Source organism: Anabrus simplex, chromosome 10 (assembly GCF_040414725.1).
Source record: "Anabrus simplex isolate iqAnaSimp1 chromosome 10, ASM4041472v1, whole genome shotgun sequence".
NCBI classification, from domain to species: domain Eukaryota; kingdom Metazoa; phylum Arthropoda; class Insecta; order Orthoptera; family Tettigoniidae; genus Anabrus; species Anabrus simplex.
Genome location: NC_090274.1, coordinates 34,573,955 through 34,599,377, shown reverse-complemented (window position 1 = coordinate 34,599,377; position 25,423 = coordinate 34,573,955).

The window sequence follows — 25,423 nt, the reverse complement described above, 5'->3', positions numbered from 1 at the left end:
TGGAAGAAGGCAAGACCTGGAGTGAGGTAAAGTGTCTGGCTGTCAACAGGGCCAGATGGAGATGCTTTGTTGATGACCCCTGTTCCACGAGGAACAACAGGAATTAAGTAATTAAGGGGTGAGGCCAGGAGATGGGGGCTGGTGAGGGGAGCTGTATGGATAAAAGGAGATGGTTGGGAAAAGTTTGAGGGTATCTTGATTGTACTTTATTTATTTTTATACATTTTTATACATTATTTTCTTATTTGAGTGTATTGGTCATGTTTAGCATAATTATGTGTTCTTACAAATTCGTTAAATGTTATGCTGTTTCTCATCCCTCTGGTCCATGACAGCCATCTCTGTTGTTAAAAATAAACTGAACACGCCCTAAACAAGGATGATCCTGATCGAAGACCCTACATTTTACAGAACAACGTTGTGTTCTGGTTAAGCATGTTGTTTACATGAAAGAGTTGTGAGACGTAATTGCGTGTAATGGGTTTCTGAAAATCCACAGCTTGTAACTGAGGAGGAATCAAAATAATGTTCCTGGAGTTACGGTTTGGGTAGGTATATGCAGCGGAGTGATAGGTCCTTATTTTTTCAATGGAACCGTAACTGTGAGCAGGTACTTTCGAATGTCAAGAGAAGTTATGATACAACTAGAGACTAACCCTGCGTCCCAAGCAGTACGAAACAACTTTATTTAGCTGCAATCATGTGCTCCAGTGGATTACGGAGTAAATATCTGTGAATTATTTTTGAATTTAAATGTAACTTTAAAACTTTTCAGCCTGTCGAACACACAAGTTAAATATATACATATTACACACACTATTTCTTGCTTAGTAATGTGTTTTTTTTTTACAGGTATGTTATAGTGTATTACTTATATTTAACTTGTGTGTGTTCGGCAGACTGAAAAATTAACTAAATCGACACTGGAAAGTATCGCTTCCTTCTTAACACATTATTTTTATTTACCATTTTTAAAAGTGGACAGGAAGGCGGAGTAAAATCGACTGGCCGCCGACATCACCGGACCTCATGCCATGTGATTTTTCAATGTGGGGATACTGAGGGAAAATGTACAGGCTACAAAGTTACTAAACTTGCGGCATTTCACTTACGAAATTGATAACAAGAATTTGGAAATATATTTTGTAATAATGGGGACTTATGTGACAAGATATGTAACTTAGTGTTTGTACGATGTATTAAATGTTTCGATAACACAGAAGGCCACTTTGAACAATTTCTTTTAGTATTAACGAGTAAAGTTGCTAATGCTGCACTAGTCTTAACATTTTCCGTTATTGCCGGGAGTGTCCGAGGACATGTTCGGCTCGCCTGGTAGTTGACACCCATGGGCGACCTGCGCTCTGGATGTGGGATTATGATGATGTAGGGAGAGGGTGAAGCCCAGTGTCGGCACGTAGCCTACTCCTGTCGAATAACACTAAGGGTTCTGCTCAAAGCTTTACGTCTCCATCCGACGGACGAATTACCATAACAGCGCCATATGCCCTCACTCCATATGAATACTGCGGAGAGGTTTGGAATTTGATCCAGGCTTCTGGCACGCAATCTAGTGATTAGAAATTGTACACCACCAGCTCTCGTACCCTGCCGACCAACATTCTGACAGTGAAATATTTTTCGACCAACGGGACTCGAACCGGGTAATCACGGTGTCAGACTCTATAGACGGGCTTTAAGTCGGTAAAAAGAGACGATTTAAGTTTTCAGTAGGAGAATTCTAGCGTGGGAAGTCATAAGATTACATAACATTAAATTCCAAGTCCCTCTAAAAGCGAGCTAGACTGCGGTAGTCAGGTTCCTCACTCAAAACAGTGAGCACGCGACATCGCATAGCTGACGTGTTACGCCATCGCGGGCTTGCTTCGTAATGAACGGAAATAGACAAATGAAGTAATCATTGGCGTCATTTGGTTGCAGAAAACCTTTTAAAGAGTCTTATTTTAATGACGTCGCTTATCAGCATTTAAATTTTATTATCTTACGAATTATATCAAGGTCAAGAAGACAAGTGAAAGAAAAAGCAAGTATCTTGTTTTGAATAGTCGTCCTAAACGATTTCAGAACTTTAAAATAGGCGTATACCTTGCTTGATTACACTGCGCTAAATGGCAGTTCATTGTGCCTGCACACACAGTGTTCTGGGAAGGAAATGCGGACTTTAATAAATTAAAGTGACCTAGAAAACATTTTAAAAGAAGAAAGAAGAATCCTGAGGAAAATTCTCGGCCCTCGAAAAACAGAAGAAGGTTTTAGACTGAGATCACGCAAAGTGACAGAAGAGCTTTCCAACATTGCAGCAGACATCCGCAAAAGACGTCTGAAAGTTTATGGGCACGTTCGCAGACTGCCGGCAAGTAGACTGACACACATGATTCTCACCTACATAGAACATCTAAAAAATATTCCATGGGTACTGGAAGTGAAGAAGGATCTGGAAAAAGCCCATATGAACTCAACTGACACCGCGGACAGAAACCTCTACAGGAAAAAAATTAATGGATGGAAAGTGCAACCAGAGAACGAAGTGAAAAAGAAGACTGGAGCAAAGTGGACAGAAGAACGAAAAAGGATCCACGGAGAAAGGATGAGAGCTGTTTGGCAACTCAGAAGACAGAATCGTTAGAGCTTTGCGTGATCCTTTGGGCCCATACGCACAAAATAATAATAATAATAATAATAATAATAATAATAATAATAATAATAATAATAATAATAATAATAATAATAATAATAATAATAATTTTACTAGAGTTTAACGTCGCACTAACGCGTTGGGGATTTTCGGCAACACAAGGATGGAAAAGTGATAGGATTGGGAAAGTAGCGGTCGTGGCCTAAATGAAAGTACATCGTGTAAAATGGGAAACCACGGAAAGCAATCTTCAGGACTGTCGACTGTGGGATTTGAAGCCAGCATCTCCTGAATGAATGCTTACAGCTGCGCGACCCTAACTCTACAGCCAACTCACGCAATAATATTAATAATAATAAATATCGCTCATAGGGTCGGTTGGTGCATGCATTTCAGTGGGCTTGGCAGAATGATATGTAATAGCAACTTCTGGCTCAGTGAGGAAAGCAACTGGAAACTACCTCACTCCTCATTTGCCTAATATGCCTCTCCACTGACACCTAGGCTATCTATGACAGCTGTTGGTGGAGCTGTAGAGGATCAAACCAGCCTTCGGGCTGAATACTCAACATACATATAATAATAATAATAATAATAATAATAATAATAATAATAATAATAATAATAATAATAATAATAACACAGGTTTTACGTCCTACTAACTACATATTTTAAGATTTTCGGAGATATTGAGGTACCGAAATTTTTGTCCCGCAAGAGTTCTCTTACTGCCAGTAAATCTACCGACACGAGGCTGACGTATTTAAGCACTTTCAAATACCATCAGAATGAGTCAGGATCAAACCTGGCAAATTGGGCTCAGAAGGCCCCTAAGCTACTCAGCCCGGCTAAAGGGACATGCGCCTTGACTTTGCTGTGTAGAAAAGCATATTAGGGATAGATTATGCATGTAGTTAACGAGTTAAATTGTGTAACTGTAGCAGGAATATCATCTAGCGGAGATTATTATTATTATTATTATTATTATTATTATTATTATTATTATTATTATTATTATTATTATTATTATTATTATTATTATTATTATTATTATTATTATTACGGGGTTACCCGTGGATGCAGAGGTGAAAGAAAGTGCCGGGGTGAACGGGTCTCACTACAAAGTCAAGAATGGAATTTAAAACTTTAACCAAGGTTATATTTTCTTTTCTTTTTTAGAATTTCAAACTTAACAATCTTTCACTAAGTGAACACAATAATATATCAGGTACAATGACAAACTAGAAACAAGACAAGAAAGATCCCAATTTTTGTGATTTTTACATTCTTGGGCTACGCGCCCCTCTTAGCTCTTAGCTCAATTTTACCAAAGCACAAATTTTAATGCAAGGGTAGAAAATCCCCCATACATGGAGCACTAGCTCCGACAATGACAATTTGAGGCCTCCCAGAGGCATTATTACAACACTTGAAAAAGAGCTAACGTGCTCTGAGTTCACAAGCCTACTCAAGGCAATATCAGACTTTACAATTACTTATCATCAAGGCACAACTTACACAAATGAAACGGGGGTATCTCGTACCCAACCTACTGGGCCTTAGCAGAAAAAGAACAGGTTAAGTAAATGGCCCGGAACACCAAGTTAAATGGAGGCGTGTACTAGCACTCCTAAATATGAATTCTTGAAACCTAAAAGGCACTAGGCCGATGAAAAGGGGGCTATTCCCAAACTATGGAGGTGACTCGTATAAGCATAATTTAAGAAGTTACAGAAAGGAAGAAAACCAGTTACAAAACGTAGTCACCTCGAACCAATATGAAGGGGAGCTCAAGAGGGTAAATCACTCTCTATCCCCGAATTACAGTTGCAGATTTTATAAAGTTTTTACATAAGCCGGCAGAAAATTACATTTTTAGAAAAGTAGGTTATATGGTAAAAGTTTCGGACCTTTCCCGCGGGTTAAAGTGCTGAGCTAGCAAGAAATAAAGATGTTAAACGGCCATTACCTTGCTGAAGAACTGCTGCCTGATGAAAGAGGCACCACCCGCCTCCTGCTTCACATACACACACTCAGTTAGATGTTGATCAAATGGCCAAGAGCCGTGAAAATCCGCAGTTTATAAACCCTCGAGGAAAGTTCGAGACCCTTCATGAATAATCAAAATACACCCAGAGAATTTTATTGGAGGATACATAATTTACACTCAAAATCGAAGAAGAAATACGTGATTGGTTGGAAATTAATTGCAGAAATTCTTGATTGGCTAAATTCAAAACAGGCGGAAAGAAAGGATAAATATTGCCAACCCAAAAATGAATGAACGAAATTTAGTAACGAACAAACTTATGAATACAAAATTTCTTCAAATAAAGTTCCTTCACTTCGCACCAGGGTGCATGATCATAGTTTTTTGTAGTGACCTCTATGAGAGATTGTCCAAATTTCTTGATGAACGGAAAACAAAAACAAGTTGAAATACACACAGTACCGAAAACTTCACCATCACAAAATTAAGGAGGTGACATCTTCTGAGGAAAAGTTTAAGTAGATTAGTAATAGTTTCAGTAGATTTACTTCCAAGTTCTGTGTTTCTCCTGTAGAGGAGTTTTAATTGGCGCAAGATTTAAATGTGCGGCGTCGAGGTGTACCTCCCGGTACAATTATTATACATACATAAATTATCATTATAGACTGTTATGCCTTTCAGCGTTCAATCTGCAAGCCTCTGTGAATTTACTAAACGTCGCCACAATCCTCGATTTGCAACTAGTGCTGTGGCCTCATTTAGTTCTATACCTCTTATCTTTAAATCGTTAGAAACTGAGTCTAACCATCGTGGTTCTTGGTCTCCCTCTACTTCTCTTACCCTCCATAGCAGAGTCCATTATTCTCCTAGGAACCCTAACCTCCTTCATTCGCTTTACATGACCCCACCACCGAAGCCGGTTTATGCGTACAGCTTCATCCATCGAGTTCATTCCTAAATTAGCCTTTATCTCCTCATTCCGAGTACCCTCCTGCCATTGTTCCCACCTGTTTGTACCAGCAATCATTCTCGCTACTTTCATGTCTGTTACTTCTAACTTATGAATAAGATATCCTGAGTCCACCCAGCTTTCGCTCCCGTAAAGCAAAGTTGGTCTGAAAACAGCCCGATGTAAAGATAGTTTCGTCTGGGAGCTCACTTCCTTCTTATAGAATACTGTTGATCGCAACTGCGAGCTCACTGCATTAGCTTTACTACACCTTGATTCAATCTCATTTACTATATTACCATCCTGGGAGAACACACAACCTAAATACTTGAAATTAGCGACCTGTTCTAGCTTTGTATAACCAATTTAACATTCAATTCTGCTGTATTTCTTACCTACTGACATCAATTTAGTCTTCGAAAGGCTAATTATCATACCACACTCATTGCACCTATTTTCAAGTTCCAAGATATTAGACTGCAGGGTTTCGGTACAATGTGCCATTAAGACCAGGTCGTCAGCATAGGCCAGACTGCTTACTACATTTCCACCTAACTGAATCCCTCCCTGCCATTTTATACCTTTCAGCAGATGATCCATGCAAACTACGAACAGCAAAGATGAAAGATTGCAGCCTTATCTAACCCCTGTAAGTACCCTGAACCAAGAACTCATTCTACCATCAATTCTCACAGAAACCCAATTGTCAACATAAATGCCTTTGATTGATTTTATTAATGTACCCCTAATTCCATAGCCCCCAGTATGGCGAACATCTTTTCCCTCGGTACCCTGTCATATGCTTTCTCTAGATCGACGAAACATAAACACAACTGGCTATTCCTCTCGTTGCACTTCTCAATTACCTGGCGCATACTGAAAATCTGATCCTGACAGCCTCTCTGTGGTCTGAAACCACACTGGTTTTCATCCAACTTCCTCTCAACGACTGATCGCACCCTCCCTTCCAAGATGTAATTGAATACTTTGCCTGGTATCCTAATCAATGAGATACCTCGATAGTTGTTGCGATCCTTCCTATTCCCTTGCTTATATATAGGTGCAATTACTGCTTTTGTCCAATCTGAAGGTACCTTACCAACACTCCATGCTAATCTTACTACTCTATGAAGCCATTTCATCCCTGCCTTCCCACTATACTTCACCATTTCAGGTCTAATTTCATCTATTCCTGCCGCTTTATGACAATGGAGTTTATTTACCATCCTTTCCACTTTCTCAAGCGTAATTTCACCAACGTCATTTTCCTCCTCCCCATGAGCTTGGCTATTCTCAACACCAGTGGCGGCTCGTGACAAAATTTTTAAGAGGTTCACAACATTTCTGTTCATGTCTCAAATCAGCAAAAGAGTAACATAGGTACATAAATCATTTCACTAACAGTTCCTTGTACGGTTCCTTCTTCACAAATACTTTGGTAGAACCCCTGTAAGCGAGGATAAATTTTATACGAGACTAATTTGTTAGTGTAGAACAAAAGTAAAATTCACAATAACTCTACTACACTGAGATTATTGAAGGATGCGAGCACTATTCTTGGTTTTTAAACAGCACGAATTTCACCTGGGTGTTAGTGTAGAACCAAACCAAACCTCATGGCCTACCAAGCAACTGCTGCTCAGCCCGGTGGTCTGCAGATTACGAGGTGTCGTGTGGTTAGCACGACGAATGCTCTCGGCCGTTATTCTTGGCTTTTTTGACCGCCATCTCACCGTCAGATAGCTCCTCAATTGTAATCACGTAGACTGAGTGGACCTCGAACCAGCCCTCAGATCCAGGTTAAAATCCCTGACCTGGCCGGGAATCGAACCCGGGGCCTCCGGGTAAGAGGCAGGCATATTACCCCTACACCGCGGGCTGGCTGTCTTAGTGTAGAACAACAGTAAAATTCATAATAGCTTTACTGCACTGCGAACACTGAAGGATGCGAGCACTATTCCTGGTTTTTAAACAGCACGAAGTTCACTTGGGTATGACGAGAAGCATAGAAGGAATGTGTACCGCATTTACCAGTAATTTTTTAAAATAATTATTTCCGAATTAACCCCAATAGTCTCCACATTATCTCGGTTAGTTAGGGTTCTACTGTATCACATGGTAATTATTCTCATTTTGCAAATTATAGCCACTACTCTAAACAATTTAGCATGCAGTACAACCAACAATACTAGATCATGCTTATTTAAATGATAGGATTTAGATTAGCAACTCACGTAAATGCTGATTATTTGTACAGGAAAGCAATCCTTCTGTCTTTCAATCGCGCAAATTTCTCAATCACTTTACGATTGAAGTCACTGATGTTGTTGACAAATCTCTTCTCAATAGCAAGCATAGCCAGCGCTGACAGTCGTTCTCCAGTCATGGTGTTCCTCAGAAACGTTTTAATTCGTATTCAAAGTAGAAAAACACCTCTCAGGCTCCGCTGTCGTAATTGGGGTTGTGACAAACAATTCGGAGTAATTCGCATACTTGTGGAAATGTGTCCCTATCTAGTTCATTGTCAAGCAGAAACTGCAACATGGAAATGGCCCCATCATCTTTCTGAAAGCCATTTCTCATATACAGTACTTCTAGTTCAGTCTTCAGCTGTATCTTATTTAGGCAGGGATACATATGCGCCATTGTATTCAGTTCTCTTTCTGGAAAAGAGTCTGAACAGACACTAAAATGCCTATTCAGAATTAGGGTACTAGCGAAATCTAGCCGGTAATGTAATGCAATAGTAGCTCCTGGGAGGCTGTGGCTAACCATAATAGGGGAGGTGGCGGACCCTTGTGGTCAACTGTAGTACTGCCACTGGGTTGAGGGTGGCTCTAGACGACAAGGCACGTACCTTACCGTGCTCCTCGCTAATGGGAATATCAGTGCAGAAAACCATGACGTCATCTGCTTTGCGCATGCGTATAGTCTTCAGCACAATAGCGCATTATCCAGTGTGCTCGCTGCACTGTCAGTCAAAACGAACAACTGTCGGTGTAACGGAGCTTCAATATAAGTCGATTGTCGAATGCTTTCGATCGATTGTCGAAATCAGGTCGAAAGAAAAGAATGAATGCGTAAATATGTAATAAAACTGGGTGTTCACGTGGTCCTGTGCTCCTGAGAGCCCACCGCCACTGCTCAACACCACCAGGAAGATTTCCTTTTACGTTGAGAAGATGTTCAAAATATTCCCTCCACCTCTCCAGTGATTCCCTGGGATCTATTATGAGTTCACCTGAATTACTCAAAATACTGTTCATTTCCTTTTTCCCTCCCTTCCTAAGATTCTTTATTACTGTTCAGAAAGGTTTCCTTGCTGCTTGACCTAGCCTTTCCAGGTTATTACCAAAATCTTCCCACGACTTCTTTTTGGATTCAACAACTATTTGTTTCGCTCTATTTCTTTCATCTACGGACAAATCCTTGTCTGCCTCGGCCCTTGTTTGGAGCCATTCCTGATAAGCCTTCTTTTTACGTTTAAAAGCTGCTCTCACTTCATCATTCCACCAAGATGTTCGCCGTTTCCCATCTTTATACACAGTTGTTCCTAGGCATTCCCTTGCTCTTTCTACTACAGCATCCCAGTATGCCACCCATTCTCTTTCTATATCCTGAACCTGCTTACTGTCTACTGTTCGAAACTTCTCATTAATCATATCCATGTACCTCTAATTTCCTCGTCCTGGAGATTTTCTACCCTCATTCGTTCGCAGACAGATTTCACTTTCTCTGCCCTAGACCTAGAGATACTTACACTGACTTAGTAGATGTCATGGGATAGTCACCTAATAGCGTGTGGGGCCTCCTCTGACCCTGCGAACTGCAGTGAGACGCCGTGGAAGTGAGTCGACAAGTCCCTGGTAGTCCTCTGGACGCAGCTGACACCAAATCGTTTGCAGAGCGGCCGCCAATGCTGGTCTGTTCGTGGGTGCAGGATCCATGGCACGGAGGGTTCATATCGGGGCTCCTGAGTGGCCATGGCAGTCGTTGGACCACCGCTGCATGTTCCTGGAACCATTCCCGGGCGACGTGGGAGCAATGCGGCGGCGCGTTATCATCTTGAAACACTGCAGAACCGTCTGGGCGCTGGAAGACCGAAAATGGGTGGAGTTGGTCTCCGAACAGCTCAACATACCGCGTATCATTCAAAGTCTCTTCCAGAACAACCAGGGGGCCCATTCCATACCAGGAAAATGCACCTCAGACCATAACAGAGACACCAGTGCCCTGGACCACACCTTCGAAGTAGGCGGGATCCATCGCTTCATGTGGTCTGTGCTATACACGGTGCCTCCCATCGGCATGGTGCAGTTGAAATCGTGATTCGTCCGACCATATCACGTTACGCCATTGTCCCAGTGTCCATCCCTGGTGACTGGCGACAAATGCGCGTCGTTGTGCCCGATGACGTTGGGTTAACAGTGGTACCCGTGTGCGGCGCCGGCTCCCATACACCATAGAACCCATGTTCTTACGGAATGTCCACTGGGAGACGTGTCTAGCACGGCCTGTGTTGAATTGAGCTGTGATTTGTTGCACGGTTGCCCGTCTGTCACTATTGACAAACCGTCTCAGATGTCGCCGGTCACGGTCATCGAGGGTGGCTGGACGGCCGGTCGTTCGTCTGTTGTGGACGGTGATACCCGCATTCAACCATTCACGAAACACCCTGGACACGGTTGATCGTGTGAAGCCGAATTCCCGCACCACTTCCGAAATAGCACTTCCCATCCGTCGGGCACCGACCACTATACCCCGTTCGAACGGTGTCAGCTCAGCTCCAGTGGTTCTTGAGATTAGCCGTCAGAGACGGACAGACAGACAGACAGACAGGCAGACAGACAGACAGACAGACAGACAGGATCGAGGACTTATTTCATACTATGTACAGATGGAACTTTCGTTTTACCATACAAATGAAGAGTACCTAATCGGCACATGTCACAGATTCATCCTTCTTTTCACTAAAACAATTCATAAATGCGTAGTATACGATTATATTTTAACGATTTTTAACAGACTGTGTGTAACGTCGTCCCTTTTAAGAACAAGTGTCAAGTTTAAATGTCCCATTTCTACAGAATAGAGACGTACACAAATCCCTCTTTCATGTAAACTTATAGTTTTGTGACATATGCCTCCTTTCCACTAGACTCCTCGATTTTTAATCAGTAGATTGCATGCCAAAAGCCTGCGTTTAATTCGTATGGCGACGTTAAGCCATAAGCATACTCCTTGGTGTCATTCATCATCATCAACAGAACGAACTGACCGAACGGTTGGGGTCACGTAGCTGTGGGCTTGCATTCAGGAGATGTTGGGTTCGAATCCCACCGTCGGCAACCCTGAAAATGGTTTTCTGGGTGTGAAAATGGGAAAACACGGAAAACCATCTTCAGGACTGCCGATAGAGGGGATGCAATCTCACAGGTGCGCGCCCCGAACCGCACGGCTATCTCGCCCGGTATTTCCCATTTTCATACCAAGCAAATGCTGGTGCTGTACCTTACTTAAGACCATGGTTGCTTCCCTCTCCTATCCTTGCGTCGCCGGAAACTTTCGATGTGTTACTGCGAAGTTAAACCATTATAAAAAATCATCACCACACACCTCCAGACTCGCAGGTTGTCCAAACGCGTTAAGTAGGAAGACCTACACCTCTCCGAAAGCCCCACGATATCATCATCATTAGGGCCCCGATGTTTATGACATGTCATATTTTATTTCTTTATATTATTCTCAAGGAAAATTCAAGTTAAGTATGATTTTATCTTCGGTGACTAAAATTATGCAACTTTCACGGGTCAGATGAGTAAAGATAACTATGTTAAAGCCAGCAAAGGGCAAATATAGCCCTATTCTATTTTTTTTTTTTAATGGCTAATCACTTCTGCCAACTTGACTAGTTACATATTGAAATCACGAGACATAACCCCATCAACAAACTAACCTCAAAGTTAGTATCAATAATGGGGGTTCCCTTACCCAGTAAATGATAATAAATTATCAATCACCGAACCCGATAGCTGCAGTCGCTTAAGTGCGGCCAGTATCCAGTATTCGGGAGATAGTGGGTTCGAACCCCACTGTCGGCAGCCCTGAAAATGGTTTTCCGTGGTTTCCCATTTTCCCACCAGGCAAATGCTGGGGCTGTACCTTAATTAAGGCCACGGCCGCTTCCTTCCCACTCCTAGCCCTTTCCTGTCCCATCGTCGCCGTAAGACCTATCTGTGTCGGTGCGACGTAAAACAACTAGCAAAAAAATAAATAAATTATCAATCACCGAGCTCGATAGCTGCAGTCGCTTAAGTGCGGCCAGTATCCAGTAGTCGGGAGATAGTGGGTTCGAGCCCCACTTTCGGCAGCCCTGAAGATGGTTTTCCGTGGTTTCCCACTTTCACACCAGGCAAATGCCGGGGCTGTACCTTAATTAAGGCCACGGCCGCTTCCTTCCACTCCCTAGGCCTCTCCTATCCCATCGTCGCCATAAGACCTATCTGTGTTAGTGCGACGTAAAGCAAATAGAAAAAAATATATCAATCAAGATATTCATATAGTACGCGAAACTTTTCTTGAGCCCTGAGCTCCATAGTGCAGGATGGGAACTAGGGCTCAAGAAAAGGTTCGCGTACTATGATTAAGTCTGTTTTCAAGCTCAATAAGGAATTAAGGAAATACACACACTCTCTCTCTCCACCTCACTTATTTTAATGTTATATATTTCTGGCTTTATTCAGATATACGCTTTACTATAACCGTATTCTTCGGTGTTTACCTGGCGTAAATAATTCAGCTCCCTTCTTGAAATTTGCTATTACTTGGCGTACTTAACGTGAAACCACCTCCATTATTGATACTTACTTTGAGGTTGGTTTCTTGATGGGGTTATGTCTCGTGATTTCAATATGTAACTATTGTCGCGGCCACCAAATTAGGCGGGTCAGAGAAATTACGCTGTTGCCAAGGTTATGTAGCAACTGGCGAAGAAATGTCTAACTGAACACATCATTTCGGAGCGCGAGGCAAGTTGTTCTCTCTCAAGCTCCTGATGTTACTTCATACAATGTTTCGAGACAAATTATACTACAAGCTTCATAAAAGACTGCCGATTCCAGTGGTATAACTATTTTCCGTATAAACCACTTTAAATAATTATGAAAAATAAAATCTTGAACGAGTAAGTTTAAATCCGTAGAAACATATACTGAAAATTTCAGTAAGCGGCCAAGTTTTTATTTCTTCAGCCAATAAAATTTTGTCTGCGGGAAAAATGTAAAAAATCGCCTGACTTATATTTTTTATCTGAAACATATTTCCGTGAGTCTTGTAATTTTCCTGGAAAATGGCCCGGAAAGCGACCATGTAAATGTCGCTAGCTGAGGCAGTTCGGGGCGCGCGCACCAGCACAGGCTGCAGGACGCCGTAATTACTTTCGGATTACATATTAATCCGTATCAGTTTTATTACATTATAAATATTTGAATACTGTATATTGTACCGAGTAATATAGGAAAAGAACTACTTTAAAGAATAGGTTTACATTAATTTACAATGAAGTAAGAATCGGTTTCTGTCGAGTCGTCTTTTACACTGATGATGAATGGCTCCTTTCTTTCGTCCCTTACTATTTCCTTGGCCCAATCGTCTATTTGAACATCTTCCGCGCGATTGAAGCACTTTTCCCAATCTGCAGCAGTCACACGGTCGATGGCTTCTGACGTGAGTTTTTCTACGCCCTTTATTTTGAATGTCTCGTTCCCCTCTGCCACTTCTCTCTTGACTTGAGCCCAAATCAATTTACATTCACTATCCATCTTTAACTGCCTTTACGATGCGAGCTCAACAGCTGCTTGACAGCAGGGGGGTGACACTTCATAGGTAGCGTCCGAAGCAGTTCTGAGATGGGCCAATCGATCTCCGCCAACCAATGAAAACTAAAATTATCTTTTAGAGGGTTAATTTAGAAGGCAGAGGTTGGCATTACACATTCAGTTGCGTGGTACAGCAAATTCAAAACACAACACCGTTATCGTTGCGCGCTAAGAGACCTTGGTCGTACGGTATGTAATAGTGCTTGTTAGACGAAAATTTGTTGAGATTCTTTCGCATTGAACGAGATTTTTGATCCAGTTTTTTGAGAGTATGGTGTAAAATTATAATTTAGCGCGTTCTTAGTGTGAAGAAATAGTATTATGATCATGAGCGTACTTCACATTGAACTACCTAGCTGCTGCGAGTAAACGTCTGCGTGATTGTGCTTCTTACCTGCTGTTTGGAATAAATAAATTCAAAATATAAACTGTGTGCATTATGCTGTGTTTTACTTTCATCCTTTCCTTCTCGTGTTTTCTATTCCCATACATAAAAGTCGTGGGAAGGGTTCAACGAACGAACGAAAGAATGAGGTTATGTTAGATCGTGTTTTAGGCAAGTATGGGCGTTTTGGGGTTTTATATGAATTGCATTAACATTTTCAGTAATCAATGTTGCATTTATCATTTAATAGATGTAAATTTACATTAAAATGCGAACGGTGAAAGAACGATACAAGCCAGCGTTATAACAGTATTGCCAACATACAAATACGGTAATTGCAATTTACTTTTCAAGTAAAAGACACGAGAGAAGCTTTAGATACAACTTTCCTAACGAAATACAATCATTATCTCTATCACAATTAAAATGTTAACAGAGTAATAACTATCATCATCGTGTTTACTACGAGGTACTATCGTGGGATTTATTTCCTTATGTTGGCAGAGAGAAAGTGGCCACTGTAGCTTCCATGACCTGTTTTCTCAGCCAACTTTATTATACAGGAGTGACGGATCTATTTCTCTTACATGATCCTTGCTTGACAGGGAATGACTCAGGTAAGGTGGCCTGGAGCGGATGGGCTTCAGTTTGACAGCACTGCACGATCAGCGTTGCCAATCCGTGCCCAGGAGTAAACGACTCTCGACCATCTGTCGCTTCGCCGTTCCCATATCTGACGACAGCGCAATTTTCCTCACTCGCCTAATTTGGTGGCCGCGACAATAGCCAAATTGGCAGCAGTGATTGAAAAATATAATATGGCGGCGATATTTGCCTTTTAGTGTTCACCACAAGCAAATATATTACATGTGCATATGACGCTGTCAATAAGAATTCACAAAGGCTAAATCTGCAAACCGTACCAAAGTCGTGATAAGACAAGGGTAGGTTAGGTTGATAACGAAATTTCCTTCCATTTCAACTGAACTGATCCTTATACAGGAGGTAATGTTGCTTTCCAGTTCGAAGGAGTTCTTGCAGATTTTTCTTGCTTCTTATTCATCCTAATTGCATTCTATACATACGAAATGGATCAAATAAGACCGTATTATTAAAATGCTGCGTTTAAACACCAACTAGGCTACGTTATTCGAGCATGCCACAATTCTACTTAACGGGTATTACCCAAACAGATGTATAGTCCTACAGAAAAAGAAAAGATGTTTTTCTTATACCCGCTAATGTAACACTATACAGCAGTGTCAATACGTAGTTCTCGCAAATCACGAAATAAACCATGACTGTATCCAGTAGTGCCAACGTGCCAGATTAACAGTAACTGTAAGACGTCGTACCGGCAAGTAGGGTCCCTAAACTGTATGATTAGTACCACTGAATCGAATCCAACTGTTAGGAAATAACTATACATGTACCTTCAGTATTAACAGGGGTGAAAAAGTAAGGTTGTGCCCTTACATGGCAGGGAGTATAGTCAGGACCAATGTTTGTAGCGAGTACTGTCACTCGCGTCATACTTCGTAAGCTGTCGTTTCTTCTCGTCAGACCCACATGTAAGCTAAGCACAGCAGAAAGTTGATTATCTTACCAAAATAGCATTTGGTAGCACTGACCTGCATAAAATATATTTAACGTATCGTAATAAAAGGAACAGTGTGGACTTACCATAGATAGCAAAACCTTGAGGAGAACACGTAATACTGTAAGGAAACATTCTGGAGCACAATGTCAAAGACATGACATGGTCTAGGAAGTGTTTAGAACTATATTTCACGGTACCGCAAGCTGGCTGTTGAAGGGGAGGTGGAGGTAGAGTGGGCTGGCCTGTAGGAAGGGAGGCAGGGGGTGGTAGTATTACTTGCGTGGTTGACATATAAATGGGGCGGCAGCTAGCTAACAAAAGCAGGTGGGGAAGATGAGAATAGCTTCAACATTTAACAGCTCCTCGCCGCGCTACTCCTTGCTTCGATCACCGCCGTATACACAACTAATAATACATATATTCATTCGATTACAGAAAAAAAATAATTGGGCTCAATTACAGATATTTGAGAAATATTTTACTCAATTCCAGAGTAAAGTGTAGCTTCCACCGAAGTCCCAGTCAGCATCCATGGCTGTGACAATATGGAAGTTGCTGGGGTATGGGTAGTGCTGAGTAATGACGTTCAGAGCATGACTAGTGCATCTGAGTGTTATGAAAGGTGCTGCTCATAGGGTCAGTCGTGCTGCAATAGTACTTTCTGACCCAGTGAGGAAATCAATGGCAAACTACCTCACTCCTCATCTTGCCTAGTACGCCTCATTTTGGTGCTGCCATTGGTTTTTGGGGTTTCCTTATAACCGCATAACCTTTGGTGGTGCTATTTGAGGATCCAACCAGCCTCTGAGCTGATGACCTAGCAGACAGACACGATTACAAGTTACTTTTTCAATTTTTTCGGATGGGGCTGGAATAGTACATAAAATTGGAAGGAAATGATACTACTTCACTTTGCGCTTTCTCTTTTAGCATAGAGACATTAAGTGGCTAAAAGTGAGACTAAACAAAATAGCTTGAAACTTTTGAAATTATTTTTCATAACGTTTTTATATTAGTTAATGATATTTAGCGTTTCAAATAATTTGTCATTTACTTGGCAAATAAATTAATTGGTTTTAAAACTCTCACTGCTAATCCTGAACGACTTGGGGTGGGAGAGAGGGAGTATATCTTTTCATTTACTGAAAAATAGAGGCGCTTTTAAGAATAACTGTAATATTAAGAATAGTCCGCCACTGTGGTGCAGTGATTAGTGAGATTAGCTGCAACCCCGTGAGGCCCCGGTTCGATTCCCGACTCTGCCACGAAATTTGAAACGTGGTACGAGGACTGGAACGGGGTCCAATCAGCCTCGGGAGGTCAACTGAGTACAGGAGGGTTCGATTCCCACCTCAGTCATCCTCGAAGTAGTTTTCCGTGATTTCCCACTTCTCCTCCAGGTAAATGTCGCGATGGTACCTAAGTTAAGGCCGGGGCTGTTTCGTTTCTTCTTCTTTGTCTGTCCCTTCCAATCTTCCCATCCCCCACAAGGCCCCTGTTCAGCATAGCAGGTGAGGCCACCTGGACGAGGTACTGGTTATCCTCCCCAGTTGTATCCTCCTACCCAGAGTCTGGAGCTCCAGGACACTGCCTTCAGGCGGTAGAGGTGGAATCCGAGTCCGAGGGAAAAACCGACTCTGGAGAGTAAACAGATAAAGAAGAAGAAGAAGAAGTCCGAACAACATATCAATGTTTTAAAATTTGGATTGTAAATTGAGACATACCAGATTGTTTAATTATGTGTTGTATGTGAACGATATTGAATTGCTTCTTGCCTATTGTTGGATAGAATTACCAGATGATCTGCGAAGGCCAAACATTTGATGTGAATTTTATCTTTAACTACGGTAGTTTACTGAGATTAATCCCATTTGTTTCCTTTTCTCAGGTTCGTACTACTTTGTTTAGCACAAGATTGAACAGTAATGGAGATAAGCCACCTCCTTGTCTGACCCCTGTCTTAATATCCAAAGGTTCATAAATTTCACCGAAGATCTTACCTAACTTTCGAGGTGGTGTCAGTCAATGTCTGACTGATCAAATTTCTTGTTTTCTTACCTACTCTAAACTCTTCCAGCACATCAAAACGACTCTGTCTATCTAAATAATCACATACTTCTTTTGAAATCTACAAAAATCTGTCACAGTTTGTCTGGGTTTTACGTATTTGTAAGATGGTTTTGAGATTAAAAATTTGTTCTACACAGGATCTTCCTTTTCTGAAGCCTTCCTGATTATTATTATTATTATTATTATTATTATTATTATTATTATTATTATTATTATTATTATTATTATTATTATTATTAGAGTCATCAGTCCACAGACAGGTTTGATGCAGCTCTCCAAGCACAGAGGGAGCGGCATGTCCTCGGGAGTTAGTTACGGCTGTAGTTTCCCATTGCTTTCCGGAGTGTAGCAGTATCAACACAGCTAAGCCATGTTGAGTATTATTACAAGGCCATATCAGTCAATCATCCAGACTGCCGCCCTTGCAACTTCTGAAAGACTGCTAACCCCCTTTCGATGAATCATTCGTCATTCTGGTCTCTCGACAGATACCCATCCGATGTAATTGCACCTGCTGCTCGGCTGTCTGCTTCATTGGGACACGCAAGCCTCCCCACCGCGGCAAGGTCACATGGTTCGCAGGGGAGGCATTATTATTATTATTATTATTATTATTATTATTATTATTATTATTATTATTATTATTATTATTATTATTATTATTATTTCTATTTCTTAATCTGTTTACCCTCCAGGGTTGGTTTTTCCCTCGGACTCAGCGAGTGATCCCACCTCTACCGCCTCAAGGGCAGTGCCCTGGAGCGTGGGACAATGGATCGGGAGATACAATTGGGGAAAAGGGCCAGTACCTCGCCCAGGCTGCCTCCCGTGCTTTGCTGAACAGGGGCCTTGTTGGAGGATGGGAAAATTGGAAGTGATAGACAGAGAAAAGGGAAGGAAGCGGCCGTGGTCTTAAGTTAGGTACCAGTCCGGCATTTGTCTGGAGAAGTGGGAAACCACGGAAAACCACTTCGAGGATGGCTGAGGGGGAATCGAACCCCCCTCTACTCAGTTGACTTCCCTCGTACCACTTTTCAAATTTCGTGGCAGAACCGGGAATCGAACCCGGGACTCCGGGGGCGACAGCTAATCATGCTAACCACTACACCACAGAGGCGGACATTATTATTATTATTATTATTATTATTATTATTATTATTATTATTATTATTATTATTATCTGAGATAGCGTGACAAACAGTGTTTTATATTTTTAAGACTGCCGTCCTTTATTCTGTTCTGACATTAACTTGCATCCCTAGTTACGTCCGCTAGTCGTCCTATATAATAAAGGCTCTCACTGAACATTATCGGAAAACAGGAGAGCTGTTCATACGAGTCACGTAGGCCCAGCATGCAGGAAGGAAGTCCATCAAGAAATTGCGGTCTGGAAGTAAGTGTCAAGTTTCACTGTGGAATAGCGAGTTCCTTCAGTAAACCTGCCCGCTCTTTATACTCACACGCAACATGGTGTTGTTCCACGAATCCCCCGTTGTTCTCAAGATCGCGACAATCTAAAAGCCTTTCCGCGTCGCCACTAACTTTAATTTTCATGGTCAACTGTCTGGATATATCAGCTAATAGATGTGCATAGACAGTCCTTAACAAACAACCAAACAACTTCACATTAAGACACCTCCAGTGCAAAATGTGTTCACCGACTTGAGTGTCAACAGTTCTGCTTTCGAAAGGCGGTGGTTTCAAACCCCACCGTGGCTGCAATATGAATGTTTTTTTTTTTTCATTCTCTCTTCCAGAAAAAAAGCCGGGATAATTCCTATTTATAGGTTACGTCTGATCGCTTCTTCTTCGCCCTTGACTGCATCGCAAATAATCACACATCCAGCCAGAGAGAGGGTCTAAGTGGTCCACCGATTTTTGTGTATGTCAAAAGTGGTAACAAAAATTACGTATGGAACAAGCTGGGCCAGTCTGCATCTGGTCTACACATACAGTATGTATGTTTAGTCCTCAGCCCGAAGGCTGGTTGGATCCTCAACAGCTCCGCCATCAGCTGAAGAGGCGTACTAGGGAAATGAGGGGTGAGGTAGTTTCCCGTTGCTTTCCTCACCGAGCCAGAAGTTCCTGTTACATATCAGTCTGCCAAGCCCACTGAAATGCACGCACCAACCGACCCTATGAGCAATATTTTCACACCATTCATAGCAGGCACTGGCTGCATAAGGAATTGCATTACTAGCATCACTCATACCTCAGTCACTTTCATTTTGTCAAACCCAAGGATAAAGCTGAGACAGATCAATGAAAGTAACAAAATTGCTCTAGCACATACCAGAAGACATAGTGCACTGTAAACACTAGGTCCCACCAGCAAAGGCACACACATACAGTATATGTGTTGTGAATTGCGTCGAAAGAGGGGAGTTCGCGCAGCTATATACAGTACCTACCTGCCATCGCATATTGTTATTGCCTGTGGTCTACGAAGCGACGTAGCTAACTGGTTACCTGTGTCCTAGCCACAGACCAACACCTCCTCATTCTCGTCCAACCCAGCTCCACACCATATGCCGCCATAACAACGGCGCTTTTCAGGGTTAAATAAGCAAATCAGTCTGGGAAAACTAAGTAGCCTATGCAGTCCGGCTCCGTGGCTAAATTTCGTCACAGGGGTTCCGGGTTCGATTCCCGGCAGGGTCGGGAATTTTAACCATCATTGGTTAATTTCTCTGGTACTTGGACTGGGTGTATGTGTCGTCTTCATCATCATTTCATCTTCATCAAGACGCGCAGCTCGCCTACGGGTGTCAAATCGAAAGATCTGCACCTGGCGAGCCGAACATGTCCTCGGACACTCGCGGCACTAGAAGCCATACGCCATTTCATTTTATTAAGTATGCAACCTTGCCTAATCCCAGTCAAATGGCTATAAAAAAAAAAGAAATTACTTGAATGGGATTCGAATCCTCGAGCACTGTCAACTATCACATATCCCACCACGCTCTAGCCATGTGAGCTATTGCGAGGCTTAACTAACAACGCGCAGTTCCCAGCCTATACAATACCTGCTCCTGGTCTGTATATGCACCTCCTGTTGTAAAGTACGTGTTCTTCGTATCTGTGCTCGTTTTACGGGTTCATTCGAGGTACCCATAATGAATTAATAGTGTCACTCACGATTCGTGCTGTCTTCTAGCCCGTAACTTGCCCATGATCATACATCTCGTTATATTACATCGTTTTAGGGGGAGGAACCGATGCACAGTATTTCAGAACTGTAGTAAAACCGGCGGGATGAATAAAATAGATCGCAAGTGGCTGGTGGACCACCTGGTATAATAAAACAAAGGTCTGATAATACTGCCTTGAGGAGCTCCCCTCTTAATCGTTACTGGATCAGATTTATTTATTTCGTATGGCAAAACATACATTATAAATACATATGTAATGTACAGTTCAGCATTCAAAACTTAATGCCCAGACTTTTCAGCCAGTCCACTGCTTCTGTAGAGGCACTATGTAATTCTTGAACAGTTCCATTGAATCTTCTTTTTGGGCAGTCCATAACAACGTGCTGGATGGTTTGAGGCACATTATCACAGTCGCAAAATGGGTCTTCAGATTTTCCCCACTTGTGAAGCCAGAATTTACACCTTCCGTGGTTTGTCCTGATTTAGATATGTCCATTCCCTTCTCGGTAAGTTGAAACTAGGAGGAGCTCTACAAGGATGGTGAATTAAACCCAGGTGGTCAGGATTTGAAGAGGTCCATTCTTCATGCCAGATATCATCAGCATCAAAATTTGTTTCCAGGAGCTTCTCGCCTAACTTCCATGATGGGTTTCTGGACTTTAATCTCTTCGATTCCTGAGGGTTGCAGTCCTGATGTAAGGGTAGTTGAGGATTACTGCGACATTTCTGCCATTCTCTTACAAGAGCCAGTTCTCTTCGTATGTGAGGGGGATGGATGTTGGATAAAACGGGTAACTATTTTAGGGGTGGATCAGATAATTCTCAGTTACTCTAATTCTCTGAGTTCTGTTTCCCAGGAATGTAGCCATCCATTCAATCATTAATTTGCTTAGCCCAGTTGCACTCAATTTTATCAATTGTCTCGCATGATAGTCCCTTTCACCTGCTGAATCTAAAATATCTGCTATATCTTGGTGGAATCCTACAAATTGAGCTTCAATGTAATAAATTTTCCTAAACCCGCACTCCTGTCTATCCAGTTGAAAGGTCTGTCTTCGAATTGAATCCAAAAGGAAACAGAAAGGGTGAAGTGAATGGAACATGGGATGAATGAAAAATTTGCCTGCAGTACACATCGGGTGGAGAGCTTCGCTGGATGCTCTTTGCTCCACAAGGAGAAATAGGAATTAGTTTGGATTAGATTACAGTATAAAATTTGCATGGTTGGTTTAGTAGTTGTCGTTTCAATGTGTAACTTTTTTGATGAATACTAATAAATAAAATCATGAATAAAAATGTATAAATAAAATTACTCAAAAACTTAATAAAATTAATAAGCATAATTAACCGAAATGTCAGTAGTATGGGCGCCAGAGTTCACCAGAATGGATCCCTCAAATTTAGATAAGAGCATGATAAACTGTATATCCCAAGGCGTGTACATAATGCTGCGTACTGGTACATCTGCTGCAGGCCTTACCTAACCTCCTGAAAATGACTAATTAGGTAGGAACTGCACCTAGGTTCATCAATAACACTGATTCTAAAATAGCTAACTATATTCTTAACAAATTCCGTGCATGAGCGCCTCATCAACATACAACATTATACATATAATACACACATAAAATATTGCTGGAAGGCTCCATATTTACAACAACAACAATAATAATGAAAATCGTGGGAAAACGAAAGCGAGAACTAAGCTACCATTTGTAGATAGTCCGATGAACAATGTACATGTATGAAGATAAATACCCTTCACTGTCTCTATATCAATTCGACTTACCGATTCTCATAATCGGCAGTTATCACATCACACAGATACTGTACCTTGTACTACTGTGTTCACATATTTTAACACTTGTTGTAAAGATATATACACACGTCTGTCGATCCTCAACATAAATTATGGAAAGTCTGAGATAGCTTTCACCAACATATAATGCTAGGCCGCCACAAGTGCTACAATACTTAATGCGCAAGCACTCTCCACAATCATCCACTTTCCACGAACATAACAAGACTACGCTCCACGAACGTTTGAAGTCCAGTCCATTGCTGCCGTGTCACTCCAGTACCGACTATCAGCACCACTTCCTTCCCGTACAGTGTGTCAGTTGTCGTTCCTTCATACAGTGTCACTGGTTGTAGTTATCTTCCTTCTCGTTCCTTTACAATCACCTTTACAATGTCCCCGTTTGCCGCCGTATGATCAACCTTTATAGACATCAACATTCTCCTCCTCTCAGATGATACGTCTGGATTGGTGCTTGCCAGCCAATCATGAGTGAACCTCTTGTCAAGACCTTGCTCCCAAGAGATAAACAAACTCTGGGGTTTGCCTCGGATGAGTCAACGAACTTCCCTAATACAACAACAAGCTCATCTCATCAGGCTGGGATATATACATGACTCATGAATTTCCCGACACAAGTACATCACAACAAACACTGGGGTAGCCATATGACTCAACCAAATTACCAGAGTTATTAAAGCAATGTTTTCCCACTCGTGCAAAACAAATTACTCATACCTACATATGTGGATATCTTGCAGCTTACCAATATAAATGGCAAAATATACAAATGAAATACTGATAATAATAATAATAATAATAATAATAAATCGAATACTGACAATAATATCTCTAACTTCTACATATAATTAGGGGGTGTGATATATGTACCATCACAAATGAAACCACAGGAATTCTTGACATGAATATGTCTTATGGCTGGGATTATCCGAAAATGTGTGTAACGCAACGCGACAAAATGTGTGATGGAAGTAATGTCACATTAGTCGTTATACCGTAAGCCTTGGTCACCAAAGATGCTGCGGCTGTGGATTTTTATATGCACAGGGTCTCTCATCTATATAAATAAAATCGTAACGACCATGTGTTTGTACATTGACTATTTTGGCGAAATTTTCATTCGGTTTTCCGTTTCAGGTGTAATAATGGCCATCTGCATATGTTTTAGCTTTGGTGTCTGTCTGTCTATCTGTCTGAGTTCTTATAACGTGAAAACTACAGGCTATATTTCTACCAAACTCCACGTTTAGAATCCACCTGTCGTTGGGTAGGTTTTAGGGCCAATATTGTTTTTAAATCCCTGAACTGACTGGGGGTTTATACGAAACCGTGATTTTGCACTGCATCAAAATATACACAACCAAACTTAACGGAAATCTACTTGCCTTAATGGAAATCAATTTCTAAGCCCTTTTCTTTTCATGTGCATCATTTCGGTACGAGGATTAATAAGGTACAAGTCCCACCGGACTTAACTCAAGCGGGTGCGAGTAAAGCGTATTTCTTATAACTAAAACTGTCTCTCTTTCTTTCTTTCTTTCTTTCTTTCTTTCTTTCTTAATCTGTTTACGCTCCAGGGTTGGTTTTCCCTCTATCTCAAGGGCAATGTCCTTGAGCGTGAGACATTGGGTCGGGGATACAACTGGGGAAATGACCAGTACCTCGCTCAGGCGTCCTCACTGCTATGCTCAATAGGGGCCTTGTGGGGGGAAGGGAAGACTAGAAGAGATAGACAAGGAAGAGGGAAGGAAGCGGTCGTGACCTTAAGTTAGGTGTTATCCCGGCATTTGCCTGGAGGGGAAGTGGGAAACCACGGAAAACCACTTCCAGGATGGCTGAAGTGGGAATAGAATCCACCTCTACTCAGTTGACCTCCCAAGGCTGAGTGGACCCCGTTCCATCCCTCGTACCACTTTTCAAATTTCGTGGCAGAGCCGGGAATCGAACCCGAACATAACTTGAAAACTACTGAAGATATTTCAACCAAACTTCATATTTAGCATCCACCTGTTCAAAAGTAGGTTTTTAGGTCCATACTATGTCAAATTCCCGGAATGGACTGGGGGTTTATAGGATCCGAAAAGGTGATTTTACTCTCCCGCAATATATACAAGACCAACCTGACTGAAAATCGACCAACCTTGATGGAAATCCATTTCTAAAACGTTTTTTTCGAGTGCATTTTTCGATAGGAGGATTAAAAAGGGAGATATCATGAATGGTTGGTTTTGCAGCGGACGTAGCCCAAAAGGTGTACGTGGAGCAGATTCCTTATCTTCTATACCGGGTGATCCACCAGCCCCTGGCGATTCAGTTTTATGCATCCCTTCACATTTACTATAATTCTGAAAGACATCGAGCCCCCTCCCTAAACCGGGGTAATATAACGAGATGTGTGTTTACGGGCTGGAAGACAGCAGGAATCGTGAGCGCCACTATTAATTCATTATGGGTACCTCGAATGAACCTGTCAAACGAGTACAGATTCGCAGAACACGTATTTTAAAACAGGAGGTGGACGCACAGACCGGGAGCATGGTGGTGTATAGGCTGGGAAGTGTCGCAGTAGCTCACATGGCAAGCGGGCGGGGAGATAATGTGATAGTAGACAGTGCTCACGGTAGGAGGTTTGAATCCCAATTTTCACCCAATTGTCTGGGATGTGGTAAGGTTGCATACATGATAGCTTCCAAGGACTGATTTATTTGACTCTGTAAAATACCGTATGTATCGTTGTATTGTGTATGGTGCTAGTGCGTTCGGTCTTACACGGGGGCATTCTCTACTCGTCACCACCGATTTCGCTCAAATTTATAGAACGTGCAGGGCTTGTCTAGAAATGAAAGTACCCGAAGTGGGAACTCCAGATGGCTAAGCGTATAGAAAATAAAAATGTTGACGGGACTCTCGCACCGTATAAGCCAC